Source organism: Eretmochelys imbricata, chromosome 10 (genome assembly GCF_965152235.1).
Source record: "Eretmochelys imbricata isolate rEreImb1 chromosome 10, rEreImb1.hap1, whole genome shotgun sequence".
Lineage (NCBI taxonomy): Eukaryota > Metazoa > Chordata > Testudines > Cheloniidae > Eretmochelys > Eretmochelys imbricata.
In genome coordinates this window covers 69296120-69312809 of record NC_135581.1, presented here as the reverse complement: position 1 = coordinate 69312809, position 16690 = coordinate 69296120, and positions in this window count along the sequence as shown.

Here is a 16690-nt window from a genome sequence, read left to right as displayed (position 1 = left end):
AGCAGTTCTCAGCTTCTTAAGACAATTGAACCAGTTCACCAGATTGTGGGCAGGGGCCAGAATCTGTGCTGCACCTCTCAGGAGATGCAGCCCAGATAGCACAGCCCTAGGGGTGGGTGAGACAAAGCTCCTCTTGCCCTTTACATATTCTGGGATAATGTGCAGGCCAATGTGGATCCCAGCATGAATTAGAGGAGCCAGAGGGGCTCCTCTGATTTACAGCAGCTTCTGCCCAGCTGCCATTGGGCTGCAGTGGAGCCCACCATTGCCAGGTGTTGAGCACTCTAGCCATTCCCCCTCCCGTCCCTGAAACAATCCATCTGCTCTCAGCATGCCCAGACACCAGAGACTAAGGATGCCCAGTGGAAGGCTACATGCTGCTCCTGTTCTGCCCCTGCACAGAAAGAATTCTCATGCAGGTCCCCTTTGCAACCTCTCTCCTCCACTAGAATGGCATAAAGAGGCCATAGCAGGGGCTGGGGCTGGCTCTACTACTCATTGCCTGCCACCTCCCACTAAACAGTACATAGCCTCACCCACAATAAAACTCAGCTTTCTCCAAACCCAGCCTCATAATCATGAGGTGAGGCATGGCAACATACTGGGTCCCAGAACCAAAATTCATCATTAAGATACGGAGATGGAGCTTGGAGTGGTTGGTAACCAGGGGACACTGTTCTGGAGTGTTCCTCTATGTGTGGTTTTGTCCGAGCCCTCCCTCATCTTCCTTTCCAGATTTTTACCCAGCACTGAGCCAGTTTGAATGATCCCTATATTTTACCAATGGTGAAACAAACAATATACATGTCTCTTCAAGTCTCCCTTGCAGTGGAGTATGATTCTAAGTGAAGCCCTGTTAGAGCCTTACAAACTCTCCACAAAGACTTCATGTGTCACTGGTAAATTTGAGGCTCCAGCCAAATTCATTCTGGTATTCTAAATATCCGTCTCAACATGGTACTACATGGCAAAGGAAAAGACCTGCAGGAATCAATGTCATTATGTTGCAGCATTAGATCCAAGAGCAAAATTTTCAAACACCTCGAAGTGTTAAGGTTCTCAGATCTTGAGTTTGGGTTTGGCCTATTATAAAACAAGGGAAATTTGGACACCTGCAGAGTTCACTTGCAAGTGGATCAATAGCATTGGTTCAGGTCTACATCTAACTATAATGCCAGCAGGGGGGAGAGAGAGAGTGTGTGATTGCAGTCTGAAATGCTTTAGAGCTGGGCTGTGTGCATGAGCACAAAGGTACTTTACATGGTGATTTGTCAATAGATAACTCTTGCCACATGTGAGCCCCATTTCAGCAAATTACTTAAGCACATGCTTACCTTTAAGCATTGGGTGAGATTTTTCAAAGGCACAAAGGGGAAGTAGGTGCAAAATTCCCAAGGATTTTCAATGAAATTTGAGTGCCTAACTTCCTTAAGTTTCTTTAAGAGTCCCAGCCACTGACTTCAGTGGGACTAGTGACATATTTAAAGTAAGGCATGTGCTTGAGTATCTTGCTGAACTGGGCCTAAGATACTATTTCTATTTTTTTAGGACAGGTTTAAATAGCCAATGCTAAAAACGTAAGTGAGTTTGAAATTTTATTTTATTTCATACTAAAAGTTTATATACAAGTGGTAACTGCTTATGATTGGGGATCATCTCACCAGAACACATCCCCTAGTGGTTCAAGTCCAGGGTTGGCAGTAAGGGAACCAAGGCCCTCATGCTTCGCTGGGTTCCAACTCAGGGCCCTGAGGCAGGCAGTTCATGTGTGCAACCTATGTAAGGGTACCATCCAGCCTACTCCCCCGGTCACTTCCTACTGTATTCATGCCTCTCCAGAGTCCTGGTGAAGGCCTGGCTATTGGTCCACAAAATATTCCACCAGAAAGAGGGTTAGGAGGTTCCTTCCCCAACTCACAAGTAGAAGTTCCACTCTCTTTTGCAATGGGTTGCAGTTCTGAGTTGAGGTCTGCTTTGGGGCAGCATGGTACAGCATGGGGCTCCTGCAGTATTCTAGCAGGAACTACCAGGAAAGTCCACTCCTTTCCACTGACCACCCAGACTGAGCTGTGCCACACCCTTTTAAGCTCCACGTCGATAGAGAGCACACTCAGCAGGCATGGCTGGGCAGAGCCTCTTATGACCAGAGCTGCTCCTTGTTCCCCAGAGTGGGGGTTGTACACCCTATCACACAGCTAGTGATTCAGAAATCAAATATCTTCCTTTAGAAGATAGAAAATATATTCTTTTACCAAATCCAGTCCTTCATCACTCTTCTATAATATCATTTCTGTTCACAACACTATAAAGAGGGCTGTATCAATACCGGTACTTCCATTATAAATCAGTATTGATAGAGGTTCATAGCTCATCCTTAAAGTTTGCTTGTGGGAAAAACTTTATATTCAGAGTTTCAGTCCAGGAGCACATTTGTTTTAAATTGTCTTGAACTATTCTGAGTTACTAAAGCACAGAAAAATTCAAATCTACTATTTAGAGATACTTCTTACTCTTTAATGCATCCAAATCTGTTTTGAATTTAAATTATGTTTAAAGAGATAAATCTAGAATGTGGTTTTACTAATTTTGGTATGTTGAAAATAAATAAATAAAGCATGTAGCATATTAAACTTATATTCACAAACCCTAACTCAGAAATTTTTCAGGAATGTGATTGCCTTCCTATATGTATCCTTTCATGAAAATATCAAGATGCTAATCTTGAACATTTACATGCTCTTTTCAAAACCCTGTAATCTACCCAATAGATCAGAAACACGTGACACTACTTTGCACTTTCAATTTCTGTAACCCCTTTCTTCCCAGGGTCTCAAAGCGTCTGAGGTGAAATTCACTCTACCCACATACAGTCTGAGAATTGAGGCTCTGTATAAGCAGGATGAAATCCACAGAACAACTCATGATCTGGTTTGGGTTCTGTGCAGAAAAAACATGTGGGGCAGTCTGTTCCCTGAGCAGCCATACCAGTTTGCCTCTGTGCCCTTGCGTGTTGCAGAAATGATCTCTGCACCAGCCTCGCATAAACATTCCACACAAAGATGGACTACAAGCTGTCAGGAACAGTATCCCCAATAATGTCACGGCAAACCTGGCGGCTGAACTTTGTGACTTTGTCCTCACCCATAACTATTTCACATTTGGGGACAATACATACCTTCAAGTCAGCGGCACTGCTATGGGTACCTGCATGGCCCCACAGTATGCCAACATTTTTATGGCTGACTTAGAACAACGCTTCCTCAGTTCTCGTCCCCTAACTCATCACTGTGTTATTGAGCACATAGTAATACTCTCAACTTTATAAAAGTAAAAGGTATCCCATAAAACAAGAGTGAAGCAAAACTGGTGCTTGACGCTTCGCTATTACCAGCAGGAGAGTGGGGTGGGAGGAGGTATTGTTTCACGGTCTCTATGTATATAATGTCTTCTGCAGTTTCCACAGTATGCATCCGATGAAGTGAGCTGTAGCTCATGAAAGCTTATGCTCAAATAAATTGGTTAGTCTCTAAGGTGCCACAAGTACTCCTTTTCTTTTTGCGAATACAGACTAACATGGCTGTTACTCTGAAACAAACTAATGGGTATTCTTTAACCATAGCATATAGAAATTTGCTTCCAAGCAAAAATCAAATGTCCTAACAGACCCTTTTTTTGTATCACTTAGCTTCAACGTGCATTATGTTTTTATCTATATTTGCCCATCACTTCATTTTCATATTTTGGCCCCTAGCAACCTAACTTTAAGCATTACAATAATGAGACTTAAGCATATGTTTGCAGGTAAGCTGAATTTGGGCCCCAGCGAGCTTTTGTCCTTTAGAAAGGCTAGTTCTTTAGGAGTTTTCTAGTCTTTTCAACATAACCCTGTTGCTGCCTGTTGTTGACTGTTACTATTATGTATTATTGTACAGTGGCAGCACCTAGAGGCCTCAGTCAGGGCCCCATTGTACTAGGCAATGGGAACTTCACAAATTTATATCTAAAAGGTGGTGCCTGCCCTGAAGCACTTACAGGCCAAGGACGTGAGCCTGTAATTCATTGCATGTGGACAGGCTCCTAAGCCCACAAAGAGCCCCATTGACTTCAGTGAATTGCAGGAGCAGGGCCTTAGTGTTCACTCATTATGCAGCAATTGTGATTCATATTTAATTATAAGTCAAATTTTAAATTGTTTTGATAAAATATCAGCACCAAGTAAACTCAGTAGCAACAAAGGAATGGGTGATAATTTTGTAGTCCCACGTTGATCCACAAAATACCTGTAAGTCTTTTGCAAACCTGCCTTTTCATTGATTTGTGGCTGGAATCTTTGCAGATTATGAAGGGGTAACACCAGATATTATTTTCAACAGATGGAGATTATGCATAAATTGCTGCAAATTATAGTAAGAAATTGGCTGTATTTCCCATGATTCTCCAGACGGTGCCTTTTATTGATTTAATCAGGAGTTTTACAGTCTATTTAGAGTCCATGCAAGCTTCACAAACTCAAATCCAGATTAAGGCTCACATCCTGCACTGAGTGGACCTTTGCACCTGTGCAAAGCCCTCGACATCAAAGAAGCTCTGCACTGACTGTGCCTGAGTGGCACTTCATTGACTTTAGTAGCTCCATCTGCCTGGGGACATGAGTCCACTTGCATGGAGCTAAGTGGAGCCTAAGGTGGTAGATAGGTTAGAGAAAGGGACCTTAGTTCAAGCTCTTTTGTGTTTTCCCATTTACTCCTGATTTTGCACTGGGACATCACATCATGGCACAATATTATACTCAGCAGCCATGATGACCAACATGTTCAGTGTTATCTGGTTTATTACAGCACAATCTGAAAGAACATGAATTATTGAACCAAACAGGCTTTTTTGCTATCTGTGTTGGACAGCTGTTAATCATCCAGTGAGAAAATACAGGTCTGATGTGCAACTACTGAAATAACTTAAATAACAGCATCATCCTTGTTTCTTCTTTAGATTTAATTTTCCTTTGGAGGTTTTACAATAAATGATAAATCTGCTTTGAAATGCAGATCTCTGATCCAAAAAAAACCCCTTAATTAGTTGGCTTTTATTTATCCTCCACATATTCTTGAGTGAATAAATAAGCAGTGGAGTTTGGAGGGAAGTGCCTTTCTCTAGTTATCTAAAGAGGATGGAAAATCTTATTTCAATTCTATACAATTCAGTGGGTAGGTTGAAGGTACTGGAAGAGGCTTGTGGTCTGAACAAAAGCTAGGCAGTCAGGAAATCTTGATTTCAAATACCTCAGACCACTTGCTCTTTTTGTGGTCTTTGGTAAATCACTTTACCTCTTTGAGTTGTTTCCCTATCTGTAAAACAGGGGAAAAGATTGTTATAAATATTAATTGACTTAGGACATCTGGATTCATTCAATTGTCAGATTTCCTGCATGACTTTGAGCAAATCCTCTAATCTCTCTCTGCCTCAGTTCCCCATCTGCAAAATGGGAATACTTTTTCTTTTCTTCCATCTTTGGCTGAAGTCAGTGAGGCTCCATGCAGAGCTGGTGTGTGCCCACATGCCATCAGTTATAGAGTTGGGGCCTTGAAACTTCAGATCTTCCAGGCAGGGACTATCCCTTACTATGTGTTTGTCCAGAACCTGACACTATGGGGCCCCAACCTCACCAGGGGCTTCTAGGTGCTACTATAAATATATAGAATAGAAATTTCACTGAAGATGAAAGAGATATTCTTGGTATTTTTTCATATGTATACCTTAAATCTCAATTTTCACCTCTGACACTGTATAGATTGGGGGTTGCTTTGCCCCAGTGATGCCAATGATGCAGAATTCCTCAAGATTTCTTAGAGCAATGATTCTCAACCAGGGTATGCGTATTCCTGGCAGCATGCAGAGGTCTTCCAGGGTACCTCAACTCATCTAGATATTTCCTTGTTTTACAATACGCTACATAAAAAGCACTAGCAAAGTCAGTACAAACTAAAATTTCATACAGTGACTCATTTATACTGCTCTATATACTATACACTGAAATATAATACAGATATTTATATTCCAATTGATTTATTTACTATTATATGGTAAAAATGAGAAAGAAAGCAATTTTTCAGTACTAGTGTGTATTTTTGTATATTTGTATTTTTATGTCTGATTTTGTAAGCAACTAGTTTTTAAGTGAAGTGACACTTGGGGTATGCAAGACAAATCAGACTCCTGAAAGGGGTTCAGTAGTCTTAGAACATATACTTTGGTTAAGACACCAAAGAAGACTGAACATTTAGAGGCACTCTGCAAGACAATCTTAACAAGCCCATCTTTTCAAATCACATTTTTGCCCACTAAGGTTTACCAGCTGTAAAATTATTCTGTTCAACTGCGTTACAGCACTTTGAGGTGATTCATTCTCTTACATATTGAACTTTGCTCCAAGATGCTTGTTCCTATATAACAGCTGCAAATATTCTTCTTCTGTTTAATCACTTATGGTTCAGACAATTTTGTACAATCTGGAAACCTTTGTGAACCAATTTGTCCAGTGTAGCAACATCTGTTTCTGATGCTACTTGTTAATCATGCATCTTGCACAATAATGGTTCATATTCATTCAAGGTCAATCTATTTAATGGACAGCTCAATTGCTGTTTTTACCAAATTAATTTCTTGGATAGCCTCCCAAGTTCAGTGAAAAAGTGAGGTTTAATAAATGACAGCAATCATGACCAAAAAAAGTGCACTGAACTAGGTACAAAGAGGGAAGGTGACAAAAGCCCAGAGTTCAGTATTAAAAAACAAAGGTGATTTTGACAGAGGGCTGGATGTTTGGGGGAGGAGAAGAGGAGGAATGGAAAATTATAATAGAGACATAGGAGTAACAAGAGGGGAAACAGTGGGGGAATCTGCTCCTTATCTTAGATGTCTATGCACAAATGCAAGGAGTATAGAGAATACACAGGATGAACTGGAAGTCTTAGTACACAAGCTAAATTATGATGTAATTGGCATCACAGAGACTGAGTGGGATAAATCTCATGACTGGAATATTGGTATGGGGGATATAGCTTGTTCAGGAAGGACAAGGTGGGAAAAAAGAGAGGAGTGTTGTGTTATACATTAAGTATATATACACATTTGTTCTGAGGTCCAGAAGGAGATGAGAGGCAGAACAGTTGGAAGTCTTTGGGGGGAAGATAAAAGAGGAAAAACCTAGGGTAATGTCATGGTAGAGGCATCTCCTCAAATCAGGAAGAGAAGGTGAATGCGGCGTTTCTAGAACAAATAAAAATACCTAAAACACAAGACCTAACAGTCATACAGAACTTTAACTACCAATATATCTGTTGGGAAAATAACACAAAACACAGTATCTCCAATAAGTTCTTGGAATCTGGTGGGGACAACTTGTTTCAGATGATTGAGAAACTAACCAGGATGCAGCCATTTTAGACTGGATTTTGACGAACAGGGAAGGGATTAGTTGTGAATCTGAAGGTGGAAGGAAACTTGGGTGAAAGTGGTCATGAAACAATAAGTTTCATGATAATCTTCGGCAAGGAAGGAGTGAAAGCAGAAGAAGAAGGACAAGGGAATTCAAAAAGGGCTACTTTAACAAACTTGGACTAGATTGGGTAGGTAAAGCCCATGGGAAGAAAATCTAAGGGAAAAAGGAGTTCAGAAGAACTGGCAGTTTCTCGAAGAGACAATATTAGAGGCATAACAGCAAACTATCTGGTTGCAAAGGAAAGATGGGAAGAATAGCAAGAAACCAATATGACTACATCAAGAGCTCTTATATGCCCTAAAAATCAAAAGGGAATCTTTCAAAAAGTGGAAAGATGGACAAATTACTAAGGATGAGTACCAAAATAAATAAATAAATAAATAGCATAAGCATGTAGGGACAAAATCAGAAAGGTGAAGGCACAAAATGAATTATACCTAGCTAGGGACATAAAAGGCAATAAGAAGAGGTTCTATAAATACATTAGGAACAAGAGAAAGATGAAAGTGTAGGTCCACTACTTAGCAGGGAAGGAGAGCTAATAAAAGATGATACCAAGAAGGCTGAGGCGTTTAATGACTATTTTGCTTCACTCTTCTCTTAAGAAGTTAATTGTGAATGGATGCTTAACACAATTAATATTAACAAGAAGCAGAAAGGAACACAAGTCGGAATAGGGAAAGGACAGGTTAAAGAATATTTAGGTAACTTAGATGTATTCAAGGTGGCATGGCCTGATGAAATTCATCCTAAGGTACTTAAGGAACTAGCTGAAGCAATCTCAGAACCATTAGTGATTATCTTCAAGAACTCACGGAGGATAGGTGAGGTCCTAGAGGAGTGGAGCATAGTACATATATTTCAAAAGGGGGACAAATATGATCCAGGGAATTGTAGACCAGTCAGCCTAACTTTGAAACCTGGAAAGATAATGGAGCAAATTATTAAACAACCAATTTGTAAGCACCTTGCAATACAGTGATAAATAATAGCCAATATGGATATGTCAAGAACAAATCATGCCAAACCTACCTAAGTCTCCTTCTTTGACAAGGAGACTGGCCTAGTTGATGGTGGGGGAGAGGGGTAGAAAGCAGGAGATGTGATATGTCTTGATTTTATAAGGCTTTTGACAGTCCAACTTGAATCTCTCATAAGCAAACAAGGAACATGTGTTCTAGATTAAAATACTATAAGGTGAGTGCACAACTTGTTGAAAACCGTACTCAGAGAATAGTTATCAATAGTTTGCTGTCAAACTGGGAGGACATATTTAGTGGAGTCCCTCTGGGTCTGGTACTATTCAGTATTTTCATTAATGACTTGAATAATGGAGTGGAGAGTATGCTTATAAAGTTTGTGGATGACACCAAGATGAGAGGTGTTGCAAGCATGTTGGAGGGTAGAATCAGAATGACCTTGATAAATTGAGAATTGGTCTGAAATCAACAGGATGAAGTTCAATAAAGACAAGTGCAAAGTACTATACTTGGGAAAGAAAAATCAAATGCACAAATTAGGGCTGTCAAGCGATTAAATAATTAATCTTGATTAATCACATGATTAAAAAAATTAATCTCAATTAATAGCACCGTTAAACAATAATAGAATAGCATTTAAATATTTTTATTTTTAAATATTAAAATGTAGAAAAAATAAAAAATATTTAATACATTTCAATTGGTATTCTGTTTAACAGTATGATTAATTGTGATTAATTTTTTTGAGTTAATAGCGTGAGTTAACTGTGATTAATCAACAGACCTAGCACAAATACAAAATGGGCAATAACAGGCTAGGCAGTAGTACTTCAGAACAGGATTTTGGGGTTTTAGTGGATCACAAATTGAATATTAGCCAATAATGTGATCCAGTTGTGAAAAAGGCTACTATTGTTTGGGGGTGTATTGACAGGAGTGCTGTATGTAAGAAACGGGAGATAATTATTCCACTCTATTCAGCACTGGTGAGGCTTCAGCTGGAGTACTGTGTCCAGTTTCAGGCACCACACTTTAAGAAAGATGTGGACAAATTGGAGAGAGTCCAAAGGAGAGCAACAAAAATGATAAAAGGTTTAGAAAGTCTGATCTATGAAGAAAGGTTAAATGGGGCATATTTAGTCTTGAGAAAAAGACTGTGGGATGGGGACCTGAGGACAGTCTTCAAATATGTTAAGGCCTGTTATAAAGAGGATGATAATCAATGTTCTCCATGTCCACTGAAGGTAGGATAACAAGCAATGGGCTTAATCTGCAGCAAGGGAGGTTTAGATTAGATATTAAGAAAAACTGTAAGTATAAATGTGAGGAATGGAGGTCTCAAACCCAGATCTCTGTGTTCCCAGATCATAGCTATCACCTAGCAGTTCACTGGTCTTAGCAGGGAGTGTGGGCTGGTGGATGTTATCTCACCATAGGCTCTGCCCACAAATCTCCCAGTTGGATTAGACATCTGGCCTCTCCAATTGGCTCAGATTCACTCTTTAAGCCAGAAGGAGGCAAAGGAAATTGAGCAACTATATGAATCCTTGGCTGGCTTCTACATTAGACTCCCTTTTTGCCTGACTCCTGAGCCTTGCCTCATTCCTGTCCCGCTTGGTTCCAGGTTCCTGCTTGATTCCAGATTCCTGCTTCTATGCCCCGACCGTAGCCTACTGACTGACTCTGAACCTTGCTCTGTCTCTGACCTCTGGTTTCTGACTCCTTCTCTGATCATGAGGCCTAATGGCCACTGCTTTGACCACTAGCTATGCCTGCCTACATCCAGATCTATGAGAATAAGGGGAGTTAAGTACTAGACTAGGTTACCAAGGGAGGTTGTGGAATCCCTGTTATTGGAGGCTTTTCAGAACAGGTAAAACAAATACCTGTCAGGGATGGTCCAGGTGTACTTGGTCCCGCCTCAGTGCAGGGGGCTGGAGTTGAGATCCCTTCCAGCCCTGCAAACACTGTTAAAAATGTACTGAATTAATTGTAAATATATTTTTCACAAGTTTAAATTAAATAAAGTTTAGAGTTGATTAAAAATATAATTATGGTACTAAACGGTTGACAATCATGAGATCACTGAAAGCTTCAGTAGTGCAACAAGATTGATGGGGTGGACACAGCCTGAACATCCAGCCCATCCATCTTAAGGGCATAGCTAGAGATCGATCTGGGTGGTTCTTGATTTGCAAGGAGGCTGTGTCCCTTTGGGATTTGCTTTAGTGATGTAATGTAACTATAAACTATTCTTCCTTGGCAGGTAAGTTGCACAGAGTGTGCGCATGAGGTATACAAGGTGGCTATTACTAATATGCAACTGGTTACTCTGCAAAGGAAATCCTGCTCTTTTGATTGTGATGCATTCATTCCCTTCAGATATAGAGTTGAACATCAATAATCTGTCTGATCTTCAGACCCACCTCAGCCTTCATATGGGTCCAAAGAAATATCTCTAAGCAATTCCTGTTCCTTACTCCCTGCAAATTTAAGACCTAGTCCAGCAATCTCATACATAACCCAACTGGACCTGAGTCATGTGACAATTCCCACTGACTTGAAAGGGTACTTCTACACTACAGTAAAGGACCCGGGGCTGGACCAGTTCAGGTGACTCACACTCATGGGGCTTGGGCACAGGGTTAACAATTGCCCATAGATATTTGGGCTCAGGCTGGAGCCCAGGCTCTAAAACCCTATTGGAAGGGTGGGGGTGTCTCAGCCTGAGCCCCAGTCTGTTGACCCAGGCTCTGAGACTTGGTGCTGTGGGTTTTTTCTTGCAGTGTAGACATAGACAAGGAGTCTTCTCCTTGCAGGGTGAGTAAGGGATTGCAGCATCAGGTCCTTATGTCATCCTCTGCATTTAAAACAAATATATAAGTATCGCTACCATATTCTAAGAAAAATTGAGCTGGTTAAGAATCCAGAGGCCCACACTGGAGAAGTTTTTTAGCTGTGACAAAGTTCTTCCATCATTTTAACATGGTAAGCTTGCAGTCTGGGTGGACAAACATTTTACAACCCAGTAACACTTAGTGTGGCGCTGCCATGAAGAGTTTCTCTGTAAAACTGTCATTGTCTGGCTGTAGGTTTATTATCAGATAAAATGTGTTCAGTTTACAAAGAGAATTTTTTTTCTAACTGCCAGCCATGCAAATAGCTTGTGCTCTCAATGCCTGATTCTCCATTGCCTTACACCTTGTGCGAAATAGGTGTAAAATGTTATAATCCTGATTTTGTATAATTTTGTATAATCCTTGATTTCTTGTCAACTGCTGGAAATGGCCCACCTTGATCATCACTACAAAAGGTTTTCTTCCCACTGCCCCCACCCCCGCTCTCCTGCTGGTATTAGCTCATCTTAAGTGATCACTCTCCTTACAGTGTGTGTGATAACACCCATTGTTTCATGTTCTCTGTGTATATAAATCTCCCCACTGTATTTTCCACTGAATGCATCCGATGAAGTGAGCTGTAGCTCATGAAAGCTTATGCTCAAATAAATTTGTTAGTCTCTAAGGGGTCATAAGTACTCCTTTTCTTTTTGGTTTTGTAGTGTTTTACATCCACTTTGCACTTACATTGCCCAGGTGTAAATGTCTATACATTAGACACTTGCAAGGCAGGAATCAGGTCCTGAGCGTCGAGCTGTGTTCTTTATTTTTCATTCATCATTACCAGTCGTAGATTTTTAAGGCCAGATCATCTCATCTGACCTCCTGCATAACACAGGCCATAGAATTTCATCCACTAACTCCTGCTTCTAGCCCATAATTTCTGGCTGAGACAGGTTCCACAAGCCAAATGAGGCTTGTTGTATTAATTTAAATGGAATAAATGGGCCAAAGGGGTGTTAGTATGTAAGCAGTGTCAGGATGAGCTCCACCCTGACATCTGGTGGTGAGGTGTGGCAAGTTGTGGAAAAGAACTTCAGGGGCCGATCTCATTTGCATAGGCACACCCACCACGCCTAGAATGAGACCATAGCTGCCCAAATGGTCACTTTGGCTGCTGTGGGATCCCCAGTGTCTCTGTTATTGGGGCAGGAAGAATAAATTGTTATTACCCTGATTATGGGAACTGTGCTTGGAACTGTACGTGGCCTTTTGTTATGATGGAGGGATTCACCATCAACTAAGTAGCACTCGCTAGGCAAGGGTCATGGGTTCCAAAACTGTGTGAAGGGAGAGAGGCTGGGGACAAGTATTAATACTTGGTGGTATGGGCCCCTTGGTGAGGGCCTTACATGCTAATTGCACTTCCTCCTCTCTCCACTGTGGAATATCAGAGCTAATTTTGATTTCATTAGAAGTCTAGTTATAGGCTGCTGAGCTCACTTTGGGCTGATAGTGCACCAGCACTGGGGCTCCCCTACTACAAGCTGAATTTACCTAAGAGCTGAAATCACTGAGTGTTGTGTTAAGTAGTGGGGGAGCCTGAAGATATATTGTGGAGCAGTTTGCCAGACGGCTGGAGTGCCTTGCGGACCGGCTGGTGAAGCAGTTCGACACGGAGCAGTTTGTGGATGGCAGGAGCTGCTTGTGGGCCGTGGAGCTGAGCGAAGGAGTTCGTGGGGCGGCTGGTGGAGCGGAGCGCGGCTGAGCGAAGGAGTTCGTGGGGCGGCTGGCGGAGCAGAGCGCGGCTGAGCGAAGGAGTTCGTGGGGCGGCTGGCAGAGCGGAGCGCCGCTATGGAGCTATGGGGCGGTCAGCTTCAGATCATGTAAGGTGCCTCTTACCCCCGTCCCATTTCCACCCAGGTTGGGAGGTAAAGCTCCGCAGATAAACTTTCGAACTCTGGGGCTGCCCTGACCAGGGACAGAGACTTTTTGGGGCATTGGACTTTTGGGACTTTGGGTGATTTGGGGTTGCTGGACTCAAGAACCAAGGGGAAAAGGGCATGCCCCAATTTGCTTGGGGTGGGTTTTTTTTTGCTCATGGGTTGTGTTATGAATCCTGTTGGTGGTGTTTCCCCAACATAATGCCATATTGTTTCTCTGTTATTAAAAGGCTTTTGCTACACTCAGATTATGTGCTTGCGAGAGGGGAAGTATTGCCTCTTGGAGGCGCCCAGCGGGGGTGGTATATATTTGTCCCAGGTCACTGGGTGGGGGCTCGAGCCGGTTTGCATTGTGTTATTGGAATGGATCCCCTAGATATTGAACCCGGCCCTTGTTGCTGCCAACTCTGAAGGGCAGAAGGGTTACAAGTATAACCCAGTCTCTGTCCAACATTAAACAGTGTTAAACAAGGTTTGGCATACAGCAGGGATCGGCAACCTTTGGCATGCAGCCCGCCAGGGAAAGCCCCTGGTGGACCGGGCTGGTTTGTTCACCTACAGCGTCTGCAGGTTCAGCTGATCGCAGCTCCCACTGGCCTCAGTTCGCCATTCCAGGCCAATGGGGGCTGCGGGAAGTGGTGCGGGCCGAGGGATGTGCTGGCCACCTTTCCTGCAGCCCCCATTGGACTGGGACAGTGAACCACGGCCAGTGGGAGCCATGATCGGCCGAACCTGCAGATGCTGCAGGTAAATAAAGTGGCTCGGCCCGGCTAGGGCTTTCCCTAGCGGGCCACGGGCCAAAAGTTGCCGATCCCTGGTATACAGAGACCTCAGTCTGCTTAGTACCCTGGAAAACATGCCACTAAAAATCTTTTTAGCCTTGTATTAAAGATACAGAAAAACAGTCAAAGCATTTGAAATGTAAAGTAGTAAGTAAGGCTTTAATTTTAACAAGATGTCTGGTTCCTGTGCCCGTTAGCTGTGAAGGAAAATCTCCCTTGTTTGACAGTCCCTTAGATGGTAATAACTGTCCTTTTGGGGACAAGAAGAAGCTAGTTGAGATGGGCTGGAGCTGTGGTTGTTGCTGCTCAGGTCTGATCCCCTTTCATCCTAAGTGGTGTTTGAGATTCAGCTGGAGCTGGTAGGGATGGCAGTGTTATCTGGGTCTCTCTCTGGCCCATACCAGTGAGGATATTCCTCAGGATTAGGATGAAGAAGGTCATGGGTCCCAGGAGATGCTGGGTGTGGCAGCCATGATAGTGTAGCCCACTCTAGTAGCCTCTCTGCTCTTCCATATTCTCCCTCCAAAGTCTTTCTTTAAGGACCCAGAAAGGGAGTGATGGGCGGACTAGTCCATCCCCTCATTATTTTGTCCACCAATTAGGCCTGATATCCAACACACCAGTTTTGATTAATTCATTTCTAGTTGCATGTCTTCTGTTTTTACCAACCATGATTTTAACATAGTCCTTCAACCATATCAATAGGTCTTTTTGTTTAGACTAATTTAGTATTTCTGTCTCCTTGTCACAGGGTCCACTTGCTCCACCAAGTCCTCCAGCACCTTCGCCCCAAGGGTGTGAGTCCCCACTGTTTTGTGGTTCATCTCGGTGTTAGTCTCTGCATTAATTACTTTCCTTTCTGGGGTCTCTCTCCTTCTCCCACTCCCCCCAGTTTCACCTCACGCTTCATATGTGCCTTTTGGACTTCTCCACCTTCTTATGAGCTCCTTACAGGCCTCTGGCTCTTCTTTTCTCTCTTGGCTCTGACCCTTGTGCTTTTCCTGGATCTGTCTTTTCCCTGTGGGGACAATGTCTATTTACATGGCCCTTTTCCACACACCAAAAGCAGGTCCTCCTCTGACCCAATTGCTTATCGAGTGGGACTCTCTGGGCCCTTGTCTCAGTCCTTGCCTCCTGGGAAGTCTCTTTCCTTCCCTCTAAATAGGGGCCGTCCCTCTTCAGGTGCTCCCTGCTCCTGCAGCTGTAGCCCCTTTGCGGTTGGGCTTCTGCCCTCCTAGTCCCAGAGCACCTTTCCCATTCCTGGCCCTTACATCTCCTCCTACTTCTTTCCTGCAGGATTCTGTACAGCTGCTGCTGTTGACTAGCTACCCACAGCATACAGTCTTGCAAATACACTTTGGATTCCCACAGTCTCTGCTGGTTCTCTGATATCTGTTCCCACATAGCACAGACCCGCCCCTGTTGGTTCTCCTCTCCCCTCTGTGGGAGCAACAACTCTGGCATCCACCTTAGTAGGAGACAACTTCCCTCAACCAAGAACTCTGTGCTGGAGGCATTTTCATTTTCATCTTCCCTTAGGGGCTCCCTCTTTATTATAGCCCCCTGCATCAGGGTTCAACCTCCCCTTGTATCAGGGACAACCATGTGTCTGTTTCTTCACCACTTGTGACAGGGTGCTCCAGTCACCTCTGGGATGGCACCTCCTCCTGGTCGCTCTGAGGATTAGCTCTTGAGGTGGACACCCCCTTCCATGGTTTGCATGCCATCACTCTGACTCTGGTCTGCAGCTCCTTTCATTCCAGGACCATCAGCACCTCTTTTGCCTTCCAGCTGAGTCACTCAGAATTCCCTCTTCCTGGGTACAGTCCATCAGCAGTCCTTGTCAGTCTTCCCATTCACTATCTTATTTCTATGCCATACCTTCAGTGGCTGATAGGGGAACCCAGGCCCACCCTCTTCTCCAGGGTCCAATCCAGGGACCCTCAGCTCAGCAGTTCTGGGCTTCCTTGCTCTACTATCACTGCTCCTTCCCTGTCTCTCTCTGGGTGTACCAGCTCCAAACCTTCCTCCTACTTCTCAGGGAGTAACTATTGCTGGCCTTCCTGCAGCCTTTCCCAGCAGCTCCCTTCTGCTCTCAGCTCCTGGGCTTTATAGGCCCCACCTAATCCTACACAGTTTAGCCTCATTTAATCAACTCCCTGCTCCCTGGCACCTCCTCCAGGTGCAGCCCGGCAGTTAATTGGACAACCTGGCTATTTTTAACCCCTTCTAATCCTGTGTTGGGGGGACACCCCATCACGCTCCTTTTCCCAACAACGTTTGTTATTATACATTATTGCGACGTCTTATGAATTTACACATATTTTTTACTTTGAAGCTTACAACTGAGGTAAATTTTTAGGCCAAATTATTACAACAGGCCCTCACTGACAACTCTGCAATCTCATTCTTCTTCGGACAAGTGTAACAAATTAGAATTCAATAATCAGATCTTGGGCTCTGATCTTTGGATCTGGCTGAGCTTTGCTGGACACAAGTCTCAAGGCAGAGGAGAGGATGATTGTATGTCACCTTTGCATTCTCCCTCCTGATCCAATGTGAATAAGGGCAGCAGCATCTGTCCCTAAGTATCTGAGACTCATTAAGGGTTCGGCATCACTGAAGTCAATGAACATTTTGTGCTTGGCTG